The sequence below is a fragment of the Dasypus novemcinctus genome, chromosome 3 (genome assembly GCF_030445035.2).
Source record: "Dasypus novemcinctus isolate mDasNov1 chromosome 3, mDasNov1.1.hap2, whole genome shotgun sequence".
NCBI lineage: Eukaryota > Metazoa > Chordata > Mammalia > Cingulata > Dasypodidae > Dasypus > Dasypus novemcinctus.
Window position 1 is genome coordinate 43,299,373 of NC_080675.1, and position 21,892 is coordinate 43,321,264.

The following is a 21,892-nucleotide window of genomic DNA, read 5'->3' on the forward strand; positions in this document are numbered from 1 at the left end:
AATAATATCATCTAACTATTGCCATGTCCATAGTGGACATTTGGCTCACATTTTCTATACTGCCTCAGTATCAACACAGTACATCTTTTGCACAGATGCAAGAATATTATACTATTACTACTAACCACAGTTCAAAGTCACTCCAGCTGTATTTTTCCCATGCTTCTTCACATTCCCAACATCCTGCAGTAGGGATATACATTTGTTCTAGCTAACAAAGGACACTCTTCCATCTACCATCAACCATAATTCTCACCCACCTCTTGGTTTATGGTGCTATCCAGTTCCTAGATTATTCTCTAGCATTCTGTCAATTGGCATTTACATAACTAGATTACCATTTTCAGTCACATCCCCATTTATAAACTAGCTGTTACTCACTGTGTGTTACCATCCACTCTATACACTTCCAAAATTTTACAGTAAAGCTATTCAAAACTTCTACATACATTAAACATCAGTGGTCCACTCAGTCCTTCTCTTATCTCCTTTAAGAATCCACCACCTACCACCAGGTCTTGAAGATATTTTCCAATAATTTCTTCTAGAAGTTTTATGGTTCTTGCTTTTATTTTTAGTTTTTTGATCCATTTTGAATTAGGTTTTGGATAAGGTGTAAGATAGGGGTTCTCTTTCCTTCCTTCAGCTATAGATGTTCAATTCTTTCAGCACCATTTGTTGAATGGCTTGGTCTGCCTGAGCTGTGTGAGTCTGACAGGCTAGTCAAAAATCACTTGACCACACCTGTGAGGGTCTGTTTCTGAACCATAAATTTGGTTCCATTGGTCCACTGTGTCTGTCTTTAGGCCTCTACCATGTTGTTTTTACCACTATAGATAGGTATTATGATTTAAAGTCTGGAGATGAGGGTTCACTTTTCCTTTTTATGATGTTTCTGGCTATTCAGGACTTCTTACCCTTCCAAATAAATTTAATGATCATGTTTTCAATTTTTTCTTTAATGCTGGTGGAATTTTTATTGGGATTGCATTAAATCTTTATACCAATTTGAGTAGAATTGACAACTTAATGATATTTAGTCTTCTAATCCACAAGCATGGAATGTCCTTCCAGTTATTTAGGGCTTTTTTGATTTAACATTGAGTTGCAGTTTTCTGAATTCAAGAGCTTTATATCAGTGGTTAAGTTTATTCCTGACTATTTGAGTTTTATCTGTCATATTTTATTTTCGCCACTCTTTTGACACTTTTAGTTACTTTTATTGATATAATTTTCATTCTAGACTCTCTTCCAGGCCCATCTCTCCTGTCTTTTCTTTTCAGCCTCTAGCATACCCTTTAGTATTTCCTGAAAATCTGGTTTCTTGCTTAGAAATTCTCTGTTTCTGTTTATCTGTGAATATTCTAATTTTGCCCTCATTTTTGAAAGACAGTCTTGCTGGATATAAGATTCTTGGCTGGAAGTTTTTCTCTTGTAGTATCTTAAATATATCAGACCACTGCCCTCTTGCCTCTGTGAGAAATCAGCACTTAATCTTATTGGATATCCCTTATATGTTATGCATTGCTTTTCTCTTGCTGCTCTCAGAATTTTCTCTCTGTCTTTGGCCTTTGACATTCTGATGAGTATGTGTCTTGGAGTTGCTCTATTTGGATTTTTTCTGAGGGGAATACGTTGTGCTTCTTGGACAGGGATATCTATGTCCTTCAATAGGGTTGGGAAATTTTCTACCATTATTTCTTCAAATATTCCTCCTGCCCTTTTCCCTTCTCTTCTCCTTCAGGGACACCCATGACATGTATGTTTGCATGCCTTTTGGTGTCATTTAGTTCCCTAAGACATTTTTCAATTTTTTCCATTCTTTTCTTCATTTCTTCTTTTGTATGTTCACTTTCAGAGGCCATTTCTTCAAGCTCACCAATCCTTTCCTCTGCCTCCTCAATCTGCTTTTATATGATTCCAATGTTTTTTTAGTTTCATCGATTGCACCTTTCACTCCCATAAGATCTGCCATTTTTCTAGGTATGCTTTCAAATTCTTCTTTGTGCTCATCCGATGTCTTCTTAATATCCTTAATCTCTTTAGCCATCATATTGAATTTATTAAGGAGATTTGTTTGAACTCAATAATTAGTTGTCTCAATTCCTTTACATCATCTGGAGGCTTATCTTGTTCCTTTAACTGGGCCATAGCTTCCTGTTTCTTGGTATAGATTATAATTTTTTGTTGGTGTCTTTGCATCTGGTTTACTAGAGTATTTTTTCTGGGTGCAGTTTTTCTCTCTAGTTTATGGCTTCCTATCATTTCTCCCTTGCTGGTGAGGCAGTAGGAGCCAAGCATGTACTTGGTGCTGTAAGCTGTGGAGGCTCAAGCTAGCCTCATTGCACCAGGGACCAATTAAGCTTCTTTCAACTTTCTCCTTTACCAGGAGTAGAGACAGAGTCACAGCTATGTGGAATAATCCATGTGTAGGCTTAGACTGTAGTTGTCCAGAGAGACTGATGAAGCTTCACTTCCCTTTCTCCCCTACCTGGGGAAGGGATGGAGCTACAGGTGTGGGCAGCAATCTATGCAGACTTCTTATTTTCAGTCTATGCCAGCCAAAGTTCCCTGCAATTATCTGTATAGGTTGGTGCAGGGCTCCTCAGCCTCCTCCCTGTCAGAGGCCTGGCTGAAGCCTAGGCGGGCTGCAGGCTGATCCTCGTGAATGAAACTGTCAGCCAGGCTTCCCCTCAGGCTGGGGGTGGAGTCAGAATGGTGGCTACTGGCCTCTTTCTGACTTGGGCTGGTTCTCACCCCAGCTGTTCCCAGGGTTATATCTTAGTCAGTCAAGTCTCCCAATCAGTACCTGAAATTGACAGCCAACTGTCTCCTCCTTCAGTTTCTGGGAAATGGAGCTTCCAATTCCCATCACAGAACAGCTCCTAGGATGGCTTGTGCTGCCAGAATAGTATAATCACTGGCCTCCGTGGCTTGGCTGGTAATTTCCCGGAGAGGCTGACACAGGTCCCCGCAGCTTCCTCCCTGCTGGAGGTGGCACTGGGGCCTAGGCTAGACCTGCAATATGATCTGGATGGGAAAAAGCCGGTCCCAACCAGCACCGGTATTCTCAGTCTGCCTCACTTCCCCTCATGCCAGGTGAGGAGTTAAGATGGCTGCTCCTGGTCTCTTTCTGACCTGGACAGGCTCAAACCTTAGCTGTTCTCAGGATCATACTGTAGTCCACTGAATTTCCTCATCATAACTGAAATTGGTGCCCAACTATTTCTTCCTCCCCTGTTTTGGGGAGGTGAAGCTTTGGATTTCAGCCGCAGAACAGTTCCTGAGGCAGCTTGTGCCTCCAGTGGAGGATGGGCACCGGCCTCCGTGACATGGCGCCTCTACTTACAACTCTTCTCTTCAGATGGGCAATCTCCTCCTTCCACTCCCCCAAGGACATTGCAGGATGCTCTTCTGGCCTCCTGGAGCCCCCCAAAAAGGTGCTTCAGCTAGCTCTTGAGAGCTCTGGGTGTTTGCTAACTACCGTGTAGAAGGAGCTGACTCTAGGAGCTCCTTACTCCACTGCTATCTTGCTGGTTCTATCAGATTAATCAATTTTAAAAATACTACAACTAAAATTTTTAAGGTCATGTAAGAAAGTTTTTTCAAAACCTCTTCTTATGATTAAGTTTATTATTTAACCACTTTCACTCTCTGAAATAACCTGAAACACTTACATTTTATTTTTCCCTGCTTGTTCTGTTTACAATTTGAAAGAGGTGATACCCATCTCATTTAAACTTTCCATAATCTTATTACCATATTCTTCTTACTGAAATAACTATTGATAGTTTCACTAAAAATTTTAGTGCTATTTTCTAACCTTTAACTTAAATGATATTTCCTCAAGATTTTATTTAGTTCTGCAGTTAGCACTGGATAAAGTACTTTAATCAAGGCCATAACGGTGCAGTGTAATTATGTAGTTCTTAATGTGCTCCTATTTACTTTGAAATTTCGTCTTTCTTCCCCAACTAAAGTGCTACATTATAGCTTTTTGTCAATTTGATAGCTAATTGATTGTAATATCACCAGTAATTGATGGAAAGTCATCAAATTTAAGGTACCCTGGTTCCATGTGACCAATACAGAAATTTATTATATAAGCTTAGAATTTTAACTAAAAGCATAATATTATCTCATAGAGCAGGGGTTCTTAACAAGGCATCCATGAGCTTAAATTTAAATTTAAAAAATTATTCTTGTGGGGATATGTTGATGCAGGTGTGGTATATTTATTAAATAATACACAGAATAGTATAGACTTAGTAAAGGGTCCATGGAACAAAAAAGGTTAAGAATCTCTGTCATAGAGGATAGTGTGCACTATCTCAGGAAATTTGTAGCACCGTTTGCCATAAGTATTAGACATTCATATAATAATTATTGCATGTTATGCTCTCAATATTTCTGTAATGGAAAGGAGAATACAATTATCCACATAATATGGAAAAATACTTCTAGGTATACAGAATTTAATTCCTACATGACTCTGGGATCTTTGTATTTTTACATACCAAGTTCATCCCATCTGTGTAGTTTTCTTCTCCCAGTATAATGGCCATGTGCTTATCCTTACTGACAATGACGTTGCTTCAAAACATATATTTAATTTATCAAGTATTATGGAACTTGGACTCTATTTCTAAGCTGTAATTCCTCACTTGAAAATTTAGGTAATTCTTTTTATTCCAGCTTTATAGTCATCAGGTCCAGTCACGTCTCCATCAATACTTTACTTCCTCTAAGTAGACAACATAATAGCTATGAGTATAAACTTTAGTTGGTTTTTGCACTTACATAATAGTTACACTATTTAGACCACTATATCTGTGTGTGTGATGCAATTAAAATTTTATTATATAGCCAGGAGAGATTACATCTGTTACTTCCCCTCACTCTTTTCGGTCTTTTATTTTGCCAAAAAATTAGATCAGACATTTTTCATTCTTTGTAGTTTCCCTGCTTTCTGAAGTCTTTACAAATTAATTTTGAGATGTACTTTTTCTCTACAGAACTTTATTCATAGTTATTGCATGAAAAAGTACTTTACCTTTCTATAAGCCTTTATGGTTAATAAAGTATTTTCACAAACAGTATTTCATTTAATTATTTAAAAGATACAGGCACCATAGCATATTCCAATATTTATTAAACAACTAAAAATCTATACTAAGTATTATGGGAGAGATTCAACCCAATTCTTAAGGAATTTAAATATGCAATACAGAATGCTAAAGCATATAAACAAATAACTACAAGATAGTAGGTGATGACACAAATTAATACAAAATACAATTTCTGAGGTAAAGTGCCATTTTCACATTATATCAAGGGTCCAACTATCAAAATGTCAAAATATCATTGCAAATATATTGAGTTATATATTTGAATGTGGTTAAAGGGGGGAAATTTTAGGTTGTATTCATGTTAATAGATTAAAACATTTTTTTAAAAAAACTTCACAAGATTATACAACACAAACAGGGAACCCTAATGTAAACCATGTATTATTGTAATGTTATAATAATTATAATAATCATAATAATCTTTCATCAATTGTAATAGATGTACCACAGTAATGCAAGATGTTAATAATGAGAGGCATTGTATATGGGAACTCTATTTTCTGCATGAATTTCTGTAAACCTACAACTTCTTTAATTAAATGATATTGATCATGATCACCCAGCTGAAGTAGTATTTGTCAGGTTTCTCCACAATAAAGTTACTCCCCCTACCTCTTCCCATATTACCATTGGGAAGGAATTTTCTTTGGGCAGCCCTCACCTAAGGAGTGGGGAGTTATTCATTCCTTGATGGCCAATTATCTACATCAATTATTTGGAAATCTACATGGGAGAGTCATCTCTTCCCACCCCATTTACTAATTTAGTCAACCATTTATTTCTATCAGTATGGACTTACAGAAATTTATATACTTTGGGTTATAAGCAAATACAACTATATTCATTTTGTTGCTCAAATTGTGCTGCTTTAGCTGTTGGGAGTTTTGTCAGTTGGTTCCTGTGTTCCTTTGACATATCCCCATCAATGAAGTTTGGTTTTTTTTTTAGCACTTCCTTACTTTCAAGCACCACAAGATGTGGCAGGTTCATCTTATATATGTGCTGCCCCAGTCTTAGAATCAGCTATTAATATTTCTCCAAGAAGCCCTATAATTCCTCTTATTGATAAATCGTATTAGAAACCAAGATCTGGGCACTAGGTGTGATTGTTACTTCTAGGGTATTATTTCTTTTAGTCCGTGTCTGCTGACAAAGAAAATATATATGTGTGTATATTAATTTGAGTATATACACATTTATAAATATTTCTATATTTAACCATCTGTATCTATATTAGGCTAAACTAAGTCCATACTGATGTCTCCAATGCTAATCCATTATTACACAATCACGTGGGTCATTTCCAGTCTCCTCCTCTTGTCTATAAATTTCCATGTCAACAGTGAGAAACCTAGCTCCTATGATTCACCATCCATTTACTTAATTGTTCAACTCCAGTATAATGCATAGCAGTATCTGAATTGTTAACCTGTAACCCTGTGAGAAACAATTGACTGGAGTAAAATGTTTTTGTGTGATATTCTTTGTTTCTAGTTTTACAAACTCTACTCATTTTCAAAGTTACTTAGTTTAGCACCTTTTCCCTCCACGCCACCTCAGTGAGGTTGTTTCATGTATACATCAGATTCTCTTATGACATTCTGCATTCCTTCCTGGTATCTCCCACCAACTAAACGATTTTTTAAACAATTGCATATATTAAACATTCTTTGTGCTTTAAGTACAATGGGTTTTGATAAATGCATAGATCCTGTTTCCACCATTACAGTGTTACGCAGCATAGTATTACTGTCCTAAAACCCCCTATGCACCACCTATTCACCCATCTTCCTCTCCTTCCAAATCCCTGGCATCACTAATTTTACATTCTCTATATTTTTACCTTTTCCAGAATGCTATAAAATTGGACTCAGGTAGTACATATCCTTCAAACTGCCTTCTTTCACTTAGCAATATGCATTTAAAGATCTTCATGCCTTTTTGTGGCTTGAAAGCTCACTTCTTTTATATCATTGAATAATACTCCATTGAATGAATGTACCCAGTTTGTTTATCCATTCACCTCTTGAAAGACATCTTGGTCGCTTAAACAGTTTTTGGAAATTATGCATAAAGCTATTATAAACATTGAGGTGCAGATTTTTGTATGGACATAAAATTTCAAATCAATTTGATATATATTTAGAAGCATGATTGCTGGATCACATGGTAAGGCTACATTTAGCTTTCTAAGAAACTGCCAAACTGTCTTTCAAAGTGGCTATGATGTTTGCATTCCTACCAGCAACAAGTGTGAGTTCCCTTTGCTCTACATCCTCTCTGGCATTTGGTATTGTTGGTTTGGATTTTAGCCATTTAATAGGTCTATAGTGGTATCTTGTTGTTGTAATTTGCAATTTCCTGATGACAAAAGATACTGAACATCTTTCCATAAGCTGGTTTGCAAACTGTTTATTTTTTTTTTGGTGAAGTGCCTGTTAAAATCTTTTGCTCATTTCTTAACTGGATTGTTTGTTTTTTTATTTTTGATTTTTTTCTCCCTTATTTCCCCCGCCCCCCCCCACTCTGTTGTCTGTTCTTTGTGTCCATTTGCTGTGTGTTCTTCTGTGTCTGTTATATTCTCATTAGGTGGTTCCAGAAACTCATCCTGGGACTATCCAGAATGTGAGAGAGGTGATCATTCTTTTGCTCCACATCAGCTCCCAAGTTGTTTCATCTCATATTGTCTCTTCTATGTGTCTCTTTTTTGTTATGTCATCTTGCTGCATCAATTCTCCATTGTGGGCAGCTCTACTCCTGGGCAGTCTGCCCTCCCACGCTGAGCTGCACTCCTTGCACGGGGGCCATTCCTTGCATGGGGGGCACCCCTATGCGGGGTAACACTCCTTGCGCACAGCAGCACTCTGCGTGGGCCAGCTTGCCACATGGGCCAGGAGGCCCTGGGTATCGAACCCTGGGCCTCCTATATGGTAGGTGGAAGCTCTATGCATTGAGTCATATCTGCTTCCCTTTTATTTTTGATTTAAATGGTTCTTTGTATATTTTGAGTCCATGTCCTTTTTCAGATATGTGGTATGCCTTTTCTCTCAGTGGGTGGCTTGTCTTTTGATTTTTATTTATTTTTTTAACTGTCTATTGCATAGTAGAGAATCTACCAAATTTTTTCTTTTGTGGAACATGCTTTTGGTATTGTATCTAAATCTCATCAACAAACCCAGATAACATAGATGTAGCAGTTTTATATTGTATATGAATTCCAAAAATAGATATTGGATTATGTTTGTAAACTGGTCTGCTCCTCTGGGAATATTAGATTATATTGAATTCAGAGATTTTGCTTTTACTTGATTAAGTAATGGTTAAGTCAGTAGGATGAGAAACCATACTGCAGAGAAGGGAGGTTGGAGTTTTGAGCTGGAGCCCGGGAAGTAAACACATGCGAGAGAGCAGAGCAGCTGAGCCTGAAGGGAAATAAGCCCTATCCCAGCTTACAACTAATATTGGAAGAAACTGGGACCACAGAGTCATCAGAGGATGAGGAAGGTAAACATTGGCATCTTGCTCCAACACGTGAACAGATTTTGGTGAGTGAAGTAACGTATACTTTATGGCCTGGTAACTGTAAGCTTCTATCTCTAACGCCCTTTGTAAAAAGCCAACAGATTTCTAGTATTTTGCATGAGCACCCCTTTGGCTGACTAATACAATAGATATTCTCATATATTTTGTTCTAGAAGCACTACAGTATTATGTTTTATGTTTAGATTTATATCCATTTTGAGTTAATTTTTATGAAAGATGTAAGGTCTGTAATTTAAAGTTGTTTTTTTTTAATTGATTGTGTATGTGAGTGTGTTTCCTGGTAGATTATTACCTACTGATTAAACTTTATTAATGGTTATGGTACTAAAGTTGTTGCTTCTTCTTCCTTTTTTAAACAGTGAGAGAGAGATGGAACTCAGTTTTATTTTGTCCTCTTTGAAACTTTCATTTACACATGGTCTTGCCTATCAAAGAAGAAGAGGAAGAAAAAGCCCTACCTTATACAATGGAACTCAAGTATTCATGTACTTGTAAGTTATAAGTGGCAGAATATTTGTTTCTCCAGTTTTTTTGGCTCTAAAAGTTTACACTTTCAGTACAGGTATAGTGAGGAACCACTGGCAAACTGCTGGAAATGTCTTCTGGATTAATCAGTGTACCATTTCATAAAATGCTTCTGAAATTAAAATCTGTAAAGCTGTCAAAAGTGTCCACACTTTTGCAATACAAAGGATAAAAGAATCCCAATGGGTATTTGGCTTGAGTCTTCCCAGTCTCTTTATTGGCACAGCTGCTTTAAACCACCTGGCTGCTTTTCAGGTAGTAGATGGTAATTTGAATTCTCATCTGATGTATCAAAAATAGCCTTCGAAATAGATGTGTTTTCAGAATTCTTATTCTACCAGATTGACTTGGGAAATACATCTTCCAACAAAAAATATTTGTACCCAACTTCAATACCCAAGAGGTCCACATTGAGTTCCCCAATAATAAGGAAAAGCTCATGAGTACCCAGGGCAGAAGAGGGCTTGTGAGTTGAGAAGGCCGAAGAAGTTCATGTGGATTTATGGGTGCCTTTAGATCCACATGTGCAAGCATTATTGTAAAGGTCTGACCCAAGAAAACTAAACTCACAAACAAATCATAAAGGGTCATTAGGAATCCACCAAAAAGGAACAAAAACACAAAGTCTGCTGTTTGACCTTGGAAAGAGCCTTCTTCTGGCATTTGACAGTAATAATATAGAAAAATCATATTAGAATTAAAAATTGAATCCAACTGGCCTAAAGAATAAGAAATTAGTGATTAATCTCCATATTTGAAAGTGTTTAAAGATTGATTCAGGATTGAAGTGTAACTGAAAAGGTGTGATCAATTCTAACTGCACAGTGGTGGTAGTGAGGATGTAGGTGGTGGTATAGGCATGGCTGACTGGTGCAATCTGCAGGTACTCCAGCTGGAGACTCTGGTATGCCACCTTTCCCACCACCACATGCTGCTCTCCAAGTTGTTGCTTCTTGAATCATTACTGCTAAATTATATTTTTTTGGAAATTATCCCTTTTGCTTAGTTTTAAAATTTATTGGCCTTTAAAATTCAATCTTGCAATAATTTCATCTATTTTGCTGCTGTTTATTATTGCTATTTTACTACTACACAGTGTTCTATAAACTTTTTCAGGTTTATTACTAATGTGGTTCAAAATCTCTTATATCTGGGAAGCAGATGTGGCTCAACTGATAGAGCATCTGCCTACCATATAGGAGGTCCAGGGTTCAATACCCAGGGCCTCCTGGCCCATGTGGTGAGCTGGCCCAAGTATAGTGCTGCCATGTGCAATGAGTGCCATGCCATGCAGGGGTGTCCCCCTTATAGGGGCGCCTGACTTGCAAGGAGTGTGCCCTGCAAGGAGAGCTGCCCCATGCCAAAAAAAAAACACAAAAAAACCCAGCCTGCCCAAGAATGGTGCTGCACACATGGACAGCTGATGCAGCAAGATGACGCAAGAAAAAAGAGACACAGATTCCTGGTGCCACCTGACAAGAATACAAGCAACACAGAAGAACACAAAGTGAATGGACACAGAAAGCAGACAACCAGGGGTGGGAGTAGGGAAAGGGGAGAGAATTAAGTAAAAAAATAAATCTTAAAAAAAAAAACTTTAAAAAGGAAAAAAACAAAATCTCTTATATCTTTGCTAATAATTTTTGTGCTTTATATTTCAATTCCTGGGACAGGTGTGTTAAAAATCTCCCACTTTAATATGGGAATTGTCAACTGCTGCTTTTTATATATTTAAACCATATTACTCAAAATATATAGTGCAGAATTATTATTTTCATGAGGAATTCAAAAACTTATCATTACACAAAAGCGCTCATTATCTCTACTGCTGCTTTTTTTTTCACTTAAAGCCTATTTTATCTGTTATTAACACATAAAATGGATCCAGTTTTGGCTATATTTTTTCCCATCCTTTGATACTCAGCATTTCTGTACGTTAATGTTTTAGACCTATCTTTTGTCAACAATATAAAGCTGGGATTTTTGTGTATTTATTCAGTCAGATAATCTTTAATTTGGAGAAAGTAATCAATTTACATTTGTATTCAAGTAATGATATATTATTATAAAGATATACAAGTATGCCATGCTTCAAAGCATTTGAAAATCACATCATCTGTACAAAATCACTAACCAAAAAGGCAAACTGGCTAGGGACCTTGGAATTCTATGAATGACCTTGTTTTCTCACTGCCTCATATATTCCAGACTTAGGGATGGAGAAACTGGCAACCTGGAAATGCCAAAGTGTACAGACCAAAAGCCTGCTTTTTCTAGCCAAAGGCCTAGAAAAGGGACAACCTAGTAAGAGAAAAAACCTTTTGGCTGCTATATTCATGATGGAAAGTACAGGAAAAAACTGAAGCCTCATACATATCCACAACAGCAACAGCCAAGTGGGGAGCCTAGACCTCCACCCTTGTTGGGCTGTAATAAAGAACCCCAACTTCCCCTGAAAGGTCAGTGGCAGAAAATGTGAGAGATGAAACCTTTATCCACAGTCGACTATAATGAGTCCCCTCCTCCAACTTTGTGTCAGTGAAGACCACAGAGTGTGTCTGATATTCCATCACCCCCTGGCAGTAATGAGATGCCCCTTCCCCATACCACTGGTTGATATCAGAACAGGTCTCGTATAGTTAGGGCTTTCACCACTGTGCAGTAGTAATGAGGCCAGTCCCTTCCTACAGTGTCAGTGAAGGCCACTTTTGGGAATAATAATAAGGTCTTCCAGGCAGGTTGGTATCATCAAGTCCTGGTAGGAAGCTGGGGCTTCCATCCTTCCTAGCAATAACGAGTCCCTCTTCCCCTCAGTTTTCAATTGAGGCTGAGAGGAAAACTTGGACTTCTACTCCCAACTGACTGAAATGAGATAGAACTCCTCCACTCAACTGTCACTGACTGAATGGGGTCAGAAGAAGTAGCTAAAACAGAACATTTAGATAAGATCCTGAGTCTTATAGCATAATACTCAAATAGTTCAAGATTCAAATGAAAATCACCCATCATAAAAAGAACCAAGAAAATTGCAATTTGAATGAGAAAAGATAATCAATAAATGCCAAAAACAGGATGATAGAGATGTTAGAATTATCTGACAAAGATTTTAAAACAACCTATCATACAAATGCTTCAAATGTAATTACACTCTTGAAACAACTGGAAAAATATGAAGCCTTAATACAGAAATAGAAGATATAAAGAAGAACCAAATTTTATTTTATTTTATTTTGGGGGGGGTTATCTATATTTTCTTTATTTCTATGGTAACATCTGACAAAGGTTAAACTACTATTTTTTTAAACTTTTTTTATTGAAGTTAATCATTCATATGTGAACATCCATAAACAATAAGTATATAGTATAAGCTGTGAACTTACAAAACAAACACACATATCATCAAAAAAGGCTCCCAGGGAAACGGACTTTGGCCCAGTGGTTAGGGCGTCCGTCTACCACATGGGAGGTCCGCGGTTCAAGCCCCGGGCCTCCTCGACCCGTGTGGAGCTGGCCCATGCGCAGTGCTGATGCGCGCAAGGAGTGCCGTGCTACACAGGGGTGTCCCCCTTGTAGGGGAGCCCCACGCGCAAGGAATGCACCCATAAGGAGAGCCGCCTAGCGCGAAGGAGGGAGCATCCTGCCGAGGAATGGTGCCGCCCACACTTCCCGTGCCGCTGATGACAACAGAAGCGGCCAAAGAAACAAGACACAGCAAAAAGACACAGAAAACAGACAACCGGGGGAGGGGAGGGAAATTAAATAAATAAAAATAAATCTTAAAAAAAAAAAAAAAGGCTCCCATACATTACCCCATCAACACCTTGCATTGTTGTGAAATAAATGTTTCAAACTATGAAAGAGCATTGTTAAAATGTTGTAGAAGTTGGAGAGAGGTCAATTATTTGCGTATAGAAAGGCCAGGACTCAGGCAAGGTTTTGAGAAGGAAAAATGATTTATTGATGGCCGGCTGGACTCAGGAGCTTTCTGTTTCAAACCCGAGCCTCTAACAAGATTTTCAAGTTCCTTTTATACAGGGTAGGGAGTCAGATGGTGCTTTTATCAAAGAAAACTACTTTCTTTGTTAGTTAAGTCTTTGCCTGAGTACCAGATAGATTTTGAATTAACATTATCACCCACATTTCAGGTGAGCTTGAATTAGCATCTTGCCCACATTCTGTCTGGATGCAACCTTGAATACACATTTAGTCTTACATCCTTTCTGAATACTCAAAGCCCATATCACTTAACTGGATTTCTAGAGACTAGGCACACTTGGATACAGAATTAGATGATTTTGAATTTATGCACAGGCTATATTATATCTCCCATTCGAGGCCAAGTCCAAGTTCCCTTAAGTTTCAGCATCACCACCATCAGAGAGTTTTCCCTAGACTGACTGGTATGTATATAAAGTTTGCATTGCTAAATGGCCTCCCGGGACTGGAGTCATTGCCATGGTCACCAAGGGCAGGATTGCAGCCTTCTAAGGTTCCACACTCTCAAGTCAGGATAGACAGCTTAGTTTATCTCTGAAGAGACAAAGAGTCTCCCACCCATAGCCCACATCAATCAGTCTTGTTGAAGCAAGCACTGTCCTAATTGTTATTGTGAGGATATTCTGTGGATTTACATCATTAGTCAGTTGACTGCATTTATGGCTGATTACATCTAAAATCAACAAAAGAAATTGCCTTCAGCTATGAGAGAAATCTCCTTATTTAAACAGTTGAAGGCCTTAAAGGGAGAACTGATGATTTCAGCAGTCAGAAAGAACTTCTCTTACTTCAGACAGCCAGCTTCTCCCAGGGAATACAATGTTGTCTTCCTCAAGTTTCCAAATTGTGTGACGTGCCCTATGGAATTTGGCCTTGACAATCCCCAGGGTTGCATAAGTTAATTCTTGCAATAAATTTCTTACTATTTACATATATTATATATAAATATACTCTTAGTTCATTTTTTCAGAGAACCCCAATATAGAGTTTGGAACCAGGACTGTTTCTTGAGAAAAAGAATCTTAAGGATGAGATTTCTGAGTTGTATCTGGGATTTGTGGAATTGGTTCTTTAATTTGATTAAAGGGCATAATGACTCTTTTCTAGTGATCAGGAGGATCACTCATCACTGATAGTCCATGGCATGCATGGATTGACAATAGATATAAGCAAACTATCACCAGTGGATACTGCTAATCAAATACTTACAAGGCAAGGTTCTGGGTGACAGTGTATTTGAGACCTTTACTGGATTTTTTGTAGTGAAAATGATAAAATGGAGTAATGATATTGAGTGGTTGTTCCAAAATATACTGGATAAAGTTGTTAAAGAAAAGGATGTGCCCAGGGCTTTGAATTCCCAACTTAAGCACAGCAGGCAGAACATGAAACTTTCTGTGTCTGCCTTAAAAAGAAACTTGTAATTCCTGTAGTCACTCATTTGAGATTTCTGAAAACCAGACCTAGAGTCTTATGATGTTAGTGGCTGAATTACAATGTAAATTGAATTCCCAACCCTGTAGGGTGTCTGCTGTTTAAGTGAGGGCACTGATTGGAAGGGAATGGGATCCTGAAAATTGGAATGGGGACATATGGGTTAATAATGACAGTAGGAAGACTGAACCCCTGATTCTGCTGAGTCTTCTTTGCCAGATAAATCTGTAATGGTCTCTCCTGAGGAATCAGCCATCTAACCTCCACCTGAAGAGATTAACCCTGTTGTGCCTGATACCTGGAACTGTCTCCCCTGAGTTAACAGCTCTCTCACATTTCCCTCCAAAGATGAACTCCGTTTCACCAGATGAAATTGTAATGGAATGTCCTGAGGCAGCTGGTTTGCAAGACCCTGCTAATTTCTTTTATGACTTATTCCCACTGCCACTCTTTTCTTCTGATCCTATAACTATACTGAAGTCCCAACAGGTCCCAAAAGGGGAGGTACAAAGAATGACACATGAGGAGGTAATCTATACTCCAAAAGAGATGCACTATTTTTCCAACTTATACAGACAGAATAAGGGGAATATGTAGGAATGGATATTAAGGGTATGGGATAATGGTGGAAGGGACATAAAGTTGTGTCTGGTTGAATTTATTGATGTGAGCCCACTAAGCTGAGATTCTGGATTTACTGTTATAAGTCAAGGGATCAGAAAGAGTTTCAACAGTCCGCTGGGTTGGCTGGCTGAAGCATGGAGCAAAAGGTGGCCTACATGAAATGAAGTGGAAATGCCAAAACTGCCTTGAGGTTGGGAGAGCCAAAAGCTTAGAGAGATTATAATGAGTAGATTTATCATGTATCCTGCTTACCCACCCCAGAAATGTTTGACAGACACAGTTTCACCACAACTGCAAGGAATAAATTTGTGAGAACAGCTCCATGGCCCCTGAAGAGATTTGAGGTGAACCCTCTCTGTACGTCAGATATAAATGTAGATCCCTAAACACAATGGGGATGATTGGATTTCAAGTTGGCAGGAGCCAAATTTTGACACTTAACTGCCAAAGACAAGGTTGAGTGTGACTACCATAATGGACAGCAGAGTCAAAGCAGTAATCAGAATAGTCTGACTTGCAGAGATCTGTGGCATTGGCTAATTGATCTTGGGGTACCTAGAAGTGAAGTAGATAGGCAGTCTACTAAATTCTTATATTATCTGTATAAGCAGAAGAGTTCTAAGTCATGTGAAAAAAAAATCTAACTTGAATCACAAACAGAGAGAGTTATAGCGCCTCAAAAAAGTCCCAGACTTGAAACAGTTTTTAGACCTGGAACCCCTTGAATGAAAGGAAGGACTGGTCTGCTTGGTGAAGGACCCTGCTACATTGCCAAAAATTTATAATTTTAATCTTCTTCCAAGCCTTACCCAAATGGACTTATGACCTTTTACCAGTGACTGCATTGAGAAAAAGGAAATTATAAACATTTTGGAGATTATTAGACACTGATCTCCTGGGGAGGCCAATGGCTTGTGTCAGGGTCAGTGGATGGCAGCTCCACATACCCAACTTCACATTGGAGACAAGAGACAAATCTTTGCTGTTTGAGTGTTGAGCATTTATCCACCCCAGGGGAAAGGGGTCCTGCCCTGATAAGCATCTGTAACTACTTATTTCTCTGGATTTAGACTTAACATCTCTCCGAGGCTTTGGAATGGAAACAGATGGAAACATCCACACACAAAGAAAAGGAAGCCAGGAGTAGGCAAGGATGGGTGATGGCTGCTAAGCATGTTCCTGTCACTTCCCCAGTACATTTCTATTCCAGTTACTCATTCCCAAAATGGGGGAATAACTACAGAATGTGTTTGGTGACCCACTGGACCCACTGTGAGCTGGGATTGAGCTAGTACTCCATTTTTATTACCACTCCTCCATAAGTCCCTACTCTGGATGGATAACAGTGGCTTTGGGGTCTCCTGGAGTTAATGTCAGTTCACAGCCAGTGTCTAATAATCTCCAAAATGTTTCCTTTGGGAATCGCCTCATGAATACCAGGGAGTTGGTTAGCTGGTTCTACCCTAAAATCAGTGAGGTTGGGGCTTCCACCTCCCAGCACACACTCCCCAGGCTCATGGATTCTTATATGTGTTCTTATTCTGGAGACAGGTATACCTGAATCAGGCCATCCAGAATGATCTTGTGGTTAGTATGAGGCCAATATTATTCAGGGGACTATTAAAACAGAAGATGGGAACCCAGAGTTGAAAATGAAAATGAGTTTTTATGGAGAAGGAGATACAGCATGTGAAAGATTGGTATAGATAGAAGTCTAGAGAGGATTTCCTCTCATGGTTTTCCCAGCTTTATGATAAGGGTGCTACTATCACCCTGATCAACCAGTCTGAATTGAGGAGTCTTGGTCACCTTGAGTGCAACCCCATTCTCCAACAAACTCTTAGTTGGATTTAAGGAAGGTGGATGTGGGGGGTGGCAAGGAAACAGCTGACGGTACAGTTACAGATAAGCAGTGGTTGCAGCCTCTGTTTGGATCCTTCAGGGAGTCAAAGCACATCATACTTCGGGTGATCTCCCCCAAATTTTAACTAAACCTTGCAGTAACAAGGAGGAAGCTGTGGTGATGCTGTGACAACTGGGTGCTGGCACACAGACAGCCAGGGATTTAGCCCCTTACCAGATTCCCATTTTGTAATGGGACACTGATGATTTTATTAGAGAGGACCCTCCTAAGTGGGGCAACTAGAGCAAGGGGTCTCAAAGGACACTAGACAGATCTTTGATGGAGAACTCTAAGGAAAATATAAACTAGTAGTAGGGCTACAGGCTCCACAGGGACAATCTATCCCTGCCCAACACCGTCCTTCTAATCCCCAGGTACAGAAATAGAGAAGAAAGATCCCACAGATCCCCTACTTTTCCCTTTGGCCCCAGCAGAGGAGTCTGGCCTCTGGGAGGAACCACTTTACCTAGATTTGACTAAATTGAAAATAGCCTATGGGTGTGGCCAAAGGCCCAATTCATACCCCAGGGACCAAAGAACATATGCCCCAGTGCATGAACAATTTGGGGGCAATGAACAAAACTTTATGACACTTTTAGATACAAGCATCTATGTCACTGTCATTCTGGGAGACGCAGAGGGGAGAGGGTGGGGAATAGTACTGAGAGTTTTGGGGCACCTACACAGGGTATGGAGATAGGAGGTTACTGCTACCCTATGGGTCGATCCCTATGGCCCTTTGGCTGCCCCTATGGTCATGTTTTCCAACAGGGAATGCATTACAGGAATTGATATCCAGCACTGCTGCACATCGCAGTGGCAGCTGCAAGAATATGCTCCCATATCCCAACAAATTCTGGTTATCACCTTTGGGACAGTGACAGACTGTGTACCCCCAGCGTTCCCACCCCCTTGTTGCATTGTCCAGCGCTAGCAACACTCTCTCCCTGGTGGGGAAAAGGACATTACTGAACTCATAAAGGACCTTCTATCTGTGGGTCTTCCACTCTAATATCTCCATCTATAAGAGCCTACTGTGGTCAGTAAAAAAGGCAATGGAAGCTGGCAGCTGACTATAGACAATTAGGGATTGAATGCAGAAGTGCCTCCTTTGGTGGGTGCAGTTCCAGACTTTGTGCTATTCGTATATTCCTCATCTGGGTATCCTCCTGGCACCCCTGTATTGGGTGACATGGAAAACAAGTATTTCCCATTAGGGAACAGAGGAAAAGCAGGCCCTGCAAGAGGTAAAACAGCTGTTTCATTTGCCCTGCCTCTAGGATATTTGTTTGTTTGTTTGTTTGTTTGTTCCCTCTAGGACATTTAGAGCCTGGATCTCAATTCAAGCTAAAGATTTCTTCTACCTGGACCCATGCTGACTGGTCGCTCCGACAGGAGGAAGAAGAAACAGGAATCTACTGACTTCTGGGTGTTTGGACCAAGAAGTTCTCAGATGAAGCCCAGAATTACTCCTCTTCAAGAGGTAACTTCTGGCATGCTTTTGGGGCTTGGTAGAAATGGAAAGGATTACCAAAAGCTCCCAGGTCCTCCTGAGGCCAGAAATCCGCATCATGTCTTAGCTCTTGGGTTATTTACCCAAGCAGTGCCCAAGAACTGTATGACAAGACTGTTTCACATAGAAGTAGTACATTCAGGATCATGCTCTCCTAGGCATCCAGGGAATAACACACTTGCATGAATGTGTGGCAGAGGGCCCCCTCAAAATGATCCTATTGCAACATCAGATGAAGGCCTATCCCTCCCTGCTTTGCAGTCCTGGGGACCCTGATTCAAGGATGCCCCACCAGATGCTCAGTACTGGTTTTGTTTTGTTTTCCCATTGTGCCTTATTAATTAATTAGTTTTTATACTTTTAAAATTAAAGTTAATAGATTACAAGATTACAAAGAATGTCACATTAAAAAACATTTAAAAAATCATAAAAAACATAAGAGGTTCCCATATACCCTGCTCTCCACCCCCCACCCCATCATTTTTGTAAACTGTATTTTTTTGAACATATATACATCACAAAAAATAGTTACATTAAAAAATATAAGAAGTTCCTGTATACCTCCCACACCGCCAACCCCACTCCTCCTACACCAACAACCTCCTCCATCATTGTGGCACTCATTGCACTCGGTGAACACATTCTGGAGCACTGCTGCACCACATAGATAAGAGTTTACCCTGTAGTTTACACTCTCCCCCAGTATATTCAGTAGGTTAAGGCAGGATATATAAAGTCCATAATTTGACCCTGCAATATCATTTAGGACAATTTAAAGTCCTAAAAATGCCCCCACATCCCTCTCCCTGCCCTCAGCATCTACACTGTGCCTTTATTCACCTTAGTCCATTAAAAATAGCACAACAACCCACTAATATGGGATAGAGGTCGCCCCTCTCAGCATGGTGGTTTTTAAAAGCAGTATTTCTTATAGAAATCTTATTGATAACATAGTAGTTTACAAGAATATCGGATATAATGACATATACAATCTAAACAAGACAGGCTGATTGAGAATTTACATAATATGGTAAAAATATACATATTCAAATTTAGAAATGTGGACAGAAGCATCTGGTGGGAGGAGGTGAAAAGGCTGTGGATCCCTTCAAGGCTGTTTAAGAGTGCCACAGGAGTAAGAATGCCACTCCCACTAAGAGATACAGGCAATCCACATACACCTAAATACACAGAAGAAATTGACCTTCAATATATACAATCTAAATTGACACAACTCTGATTGTTCTACGATATTCCCACAAAAAACAGTAAACTCCATGCATGTAGCAGGAAGCATTTAAGTCACTTATTCTAGGTGGAATCTGGAAGATGTTTAATTCTCGACATTAATATTTATATTGTCTTTTTAGCACAGGAAAAAAACCTGTCAGTCTCATAATATGTCTTCTTTTCTACATTTTCTCAACAGTTGACACACATTTAAGAGTAGTGGAATTTTAATGGTTGTTTCACCTAACAGTGATAGTACTCTTAAAAATGTGAGAATTATTTAGTTATCACTTAATAGATATCTATTTAGTTGTCACTTAATAGACAACATGAATCATCTATAGCTTTAAGCCAAAAGGTAGAAGGGAGTACATCTGACTTTTAATGCTTGAGTTTCAGTTTCTACCACTATCCTAAGGAAAGTAATACAACTGCTTGTTTATTTACCAAATCAGTACTAGTTGAAGTTCTCAGAAAATATTCAAAATAGGAAATGCCACTCTTTTTTCTCTCAGTCCTTTTTAGAAGATAGACCAAAATTCTAAGTTATCCAAGATTAATACAAAGCTGTGGTGTTTTTCTACATGTAACTGACTAGCAAATAAACCAAAGTAGCAACTTGGTGTTTTATCAAATTTCCTAATACTGCAGGTCCTGACTTGGTATATGTCCTATTAGGAATAGAGAAGACTGAACAATATTTCAGAGTCAGAATTGCTTTTATACAACCCCATGTACCCTGCTTTATGCCAACTATTATGGCAAAAGATTTTCTGGGGGGTTATCCTTTACAACACAGCTTAAAGGTGTTTTTATGGAGATTTCTCTAGCTGAATGGAAACATTTCTCTAAAAAGTTGGCAAGTTCTGTGTACCTAAAGACAAGACAATGTCTCTCTGAATGCCTTTAAGTTACTGTTCAAATAACAAGTTCCTAATTGGGGAAAAAGTGCATTAAAATAACTTGAAGGTCTCTTTTACTGGCAACTTAAAATCCAAAGTAATTTACTTTAAAATTTCTAAAATTTGAAAACAAGATGCCCTAAATTAAATAATCTAGAGTTCCAGAGCTGAATGTGTTCACTTGGAGCTCAGTTTTTTTCCTGCTTGAAATACAAAAGCCAACTGCCTAAAACTACTAGCTGGGAACACTACTGTTTTGACGACCTGTGATTAGATGACCAATCTCAAATTGTAACATCCTACCTTCACCCTACCCCACCCCCCTTTTTTTTGCCATGGCATCAGGGCTTTAAAAATTCTAGAGTAGATGCAGCTGACAGCCTTACAACAGCAATTTCATTCCAAATGTTTCCTGAAAGGTGTATATCATATACAGAAATCCATTTTCAGCCTTCTTGCTTTCATACACTTCAGAAATTGGTGTAGAACTACTCACCATGCTGTGTCTATTCACCAATAGGAATAAGGCTTGATTAGCATTCAGTTGCAAGAGCCTTATAATTATTTTGATTAGTTCACTCATGTTGACATGGAACAAGGAACTTGGTTTTATACAGTACAGGAAGTTGCTTCTCACCCTTGTATCTTTCTATTATTACTGGGATTTTGGTAGGATGCTGCTCTTGGGTAAGTAGGACATCTCTTAGTCTATTCAAAGGCGTGGTGCTACTTGAAGTCTTCTTGGACCATATGGCATCTCAGGGGGTGTGTGGTGGTGACGCTGGGGGCCCAGCTCTTGAGATGGCAGCTAGCACTGGTTTACTGATGGAACAGCCAGGCTAAAGCCACCTGGTGTCCACTGGGCAGCAGCTACTGTTTCCTGTACTGCAGGCAGACTATATATCATCTCTGGCACTGGTAAAAGTACCCAATGGGCTGAACTGCAAGGAATCCTCTTAGCCCTGGAATACCTGAACCCAAGCACCCCAATGCACCTGTTTAATAACTCATAGGCCATTGCCAATGGCTTAGAGTCTGATCAGGTTCATGAATGGAATGTGATTGAAGAATCAAAGTTTCCTCGGCATATGGA

At 39.1% G+C, this 21,892-nt stretch overlaps 1 protein-coding gene and 1 pseudogene across 22 annotated transcripts in view; both read right to left on the reverse strand.

Moving 5' to 3' along the window:
* Window positions 1-21,892, reverse strand: part of GPHN (gephyrin) — an 801,248-nt gene that overhangs the window by 329,457 nt on the left and 449,899 nt on the right. The gene's annotated exons all lie outside the window — the stretch shown is intronic.
* Window positions 9,412-21,817, reverse strand: LOC139438099 (derlin-2 pseudogene; annotated as a pseudogene).